The following is a 3,612-nucleotide window of genomic DNA, read 5'->3' as shown; positions in this document are numbered from 1 at the left end:
TGACATACCTGCACATCATCATTCCAAAGTAATCACAACCCTCCAGATAGTCCAATAGAATCCACAACTATAATATTTATCACAGTAAGTTGCTTTTGAGCTCGTACTAACACTTTTTCTTGTTTTTTAGTTTCACTGAAGAATATCATGCTCAGGGAGTGAAAACGTGATGATTTTTTCAAAAAGGGAATTGTTAAGGCACCTTCCATGCTTTAATAATTCTAGACCAAAGTCTTCATTTAGATGAGGGAAGCCATTTAGGGCTGGCTTCTTGATCCACCTCATTTTTCTATTTTTTGCCTTTTATGTAGTTAATCTGACCACCCCCTTCTTTTCATTTCTCTCCCAAATTTTGTGTGCACAAATGATTAACCATAACATCCACCAAATTATCATCTAACACATTCAAGTCTATGGTTTTTCCCTTCTTTTGAAATGGTAGCTCTAGCCAATCTTTTCCAGTTTTTCCTACTTCTTTCTACCTTTCCATAAGTTTTAGTTTGCTTAGAAAAGTCTGATTTAAAAAATTGAGAATTCCCTATTTCTTTAGCCATTTTATGGATGATATTGCCTTACTGCTACTCTTGCATTCTCCAATATCTTGTGATTCTGCCCTTCTGCAGTCGCATTCATGACTTTCTTTAGAGAAATAAATTCTTTCTTCATTTGAAGAGACGTAAATATTTTTGCTTATTTGGCATCTGCTTGATTCTGCTTTATTTATGTATCCATAGCAGTGTTTGTTGGACGGTGTTCAGCCACACATCATTCTCGTTGGCCAATGATAACTTTTTTTCTTATTGTGGATCTGCCGCTATCGTGTTATTATAATAGCTATCAATATCATCTTGATCAATGGTGTCGCCCAACCCTATTTATGATAACATATAGTATTCTCTTACTTCCTTGCATCCTATATTGTCTGCACGTTGGGTTCATCTAATACGTCCGTCTTCTGTGAGTTCCTAGACACCATAGCATCCACCAAAATATTCTTATCCATTTGCATTTTTCAGCAATCTAAATCTGATGCATAGTAGTTGAATTTCCCTTATGGATTTCCTCATTGTTTTCAAGAAAAGGCGTGGACATTCCCTTCTCCAAAGCAGGTCTGAATTCTCGAAAAATCCTTTTTTCTAGTAGCATTCATCTCCTACTCAACAAAATGGTCTTTCTCAATAAGAGTTTCATTCTTCATCTTATTAAAAAATTCATGTAGTACAAAGGATGGAGTTTTTTTGTAACTCCCAGTATATCGATGTGTTTCCAGTCCATCTCTATGATGCATTAGTTCATTAGAACCAGTACCTTTGACACAATCCATCACTTTTTTCCTTTACCATTCAGGGATGCAGGGGGTTCGTATGTTGTTATATCCTCGTCACCTTGAATTTTTTCCATTCAAACCATGATTTTCTACCCTTATCGAAGCACCAAATTGCTCTTTCTTGATATTACCTTTGCACACATCTTCTTACGTAAAACACAATATATTTTTGTGTGTCCTAGCATTCCATAGTAAAAACAAACATATGGCATATTTTCATAATAAATTTTAACCCATTTTTCCTCCGATCCCATTTTAACCAATTTCCATGAGGTAGAGCATGGGAATTTCCATGAAGTGATATAGAGCATCCATTAGGCCAAGCAAGAAGAAATGACTGTTGAGATAAAAAATCAGCAAATGCTCAACAGAAGTTAGAGCATCAGTTGGAGAATCTAGCTCAGGCCCACGGTGGATTGCCAAGTATTACAGAGCATCAAAAGCAAGTTATGGCTTGTAATTTTTCAGATTTACTCAAAAACTAGAAAACAACTAAAACTTAAGATCCTATAGCAATACTTTACCCGAAACCATGGGAATTACCACCCCACACTTCAAACACACTTTGTACCCAAGGTATACTCAAAAGTAAGGGTAGAAATACTCTCTAAGGCCTCTAGGACTAGCTAGTAGTATTTTTAAACATCAAGAGGGTTTGGGGAACCCACATGCAGTCTTTGCTATGCTCCTTAGCTCGTCTCTATTACTCAGACTTCCCATTAACCTGTGACTCAACAAAAACAAAAATTATGTGAAGTAAAAACTAAAACATGAAAAAATACCTATCTTAACTAGGGTTGCCTCCCAAGCAATAATTTAGTGTCGCGACACGACCCACATCACCACTCAACTATTTTTCTTCATTATTTTTCTCCTACTTGGAAGCCATCTTCTCACTTATTTCTAAACTCTTGAGTGTACTCTTAAGCTCATCGTATTTATCAACAATAGCCTTTTTAAGATCCTTCTCAATTTTGACAACTCCGGGCTTAGGTGGTGGCTTGGACAACTCAATGGGATAGTCGAAAGAGGTCTTTGGTGGTTTGGGTTACACCCCACACTCATCCACTTCCATGGCTGTGATCATACACAAATATTTATAATGGTAAGATGGATTGAGTGGTTTATAAACTTTAAAGACCACTTTTTCATCATTCAATCTCATTTTGAGAGTGCCATCTCTCACATCAATCAATGTTCCTCCTATTTCTAAGAATAAACGTCCTAAAATGATTGGTACCCTATCATCATAATCAAGAAAAATAAATTCATCAGGGATAATGAATTTACCAACCTTAATGAGCAAGTCCTCAATGATTCCTTTGGGTTGGACTCTAGTTCAGTCTGCTATTTGGAGCACTATAGAGCATGGTCTCGAATTTCCCAAAAGTTATACTTTTCCAAAAGTCACTAAGAGCATGGACCATATCACTATCACCAAATTTTAAGGGCAGGGTGAAACTTTCTGGGTCCTTTAATTTCTAGGGCATCTTCCTCATCACCACCGAACTACACTCCTCAGTAAGTGGCACTATCTCAATGTCCTACAACTTAGTCTTGTTAGTCACCATATCCTTCAAGTACTTAGTGTACTTAGGCATATCCTGCAAAACATCTAACAAAGGACGATTAATGTGAAGTTCTCTGAACATGTCAAAGAACTTCTTGAAACATGTATTATTTGTAGCCTTTTTGAGTCTCTACGGGAATGGTGGTGGTGTTCTTTCCTACACTTGCTCAGCAACCTTTGATTTTGGGTACTCAGACTTTCCTAAATTTTCAGCATCTTTCCTTGCAACCTATTGAGGATCCAACTCTATCTGTACAACCATATTTTTAGCTCTTTACCACTCCTTAAGGTGATTGCCATAAAATGCTTTGGATGCTCTATATCACTTGCCAATCCACCTTGGGGATTAGTATTCTGTACCTGAGCTAGTTGCCCCAACTGTTGCTCCAACTTCTGTAGATCCACTTGCTAATTTTTATCTTAACAACCATTTCTTCTTTCTTGGCCAAGATCTTTTTCAAAGTCTCCTCTATATTAGTGGCTTGTGTGTTGTGCTGCTACTGAAATTGCTGAGGTTGATTTATACCCCACGTATAATTGGGTTGACTTTGCCACTTGTGGTTGTAGGCATTATCATAAGTACCCTTTTTTATGTTGCCTACAAAATTGATGAATTCTTGATTTGCTCCACACAAGTCTACAGAGTGACCATTGTTGCCATAAATTTCACACTAAGATGGAGTCTGATGAACTACATTCCTTCAATCTTGGTACT

Source organism: Capsicum annuum, chromosome 1 (assembly GCF_002878395.1).
Source record: "Capsicum annuum cultivar UCD-10X-F1 chromosome 1, UCD10Xv1.1, whole genome shotgun sequence".
Lineage (NCBI taxonomy): Eukaryota > Viridiplantae > Streptophyta > Magnoliopsida > Solanales > Solanaceae > Capsicum > Capsicum annuum.
The sequence above is the reverse complement of the archived record's forward strand: the minus strand, read 5'-3'. Positions refer to the sequence as shown.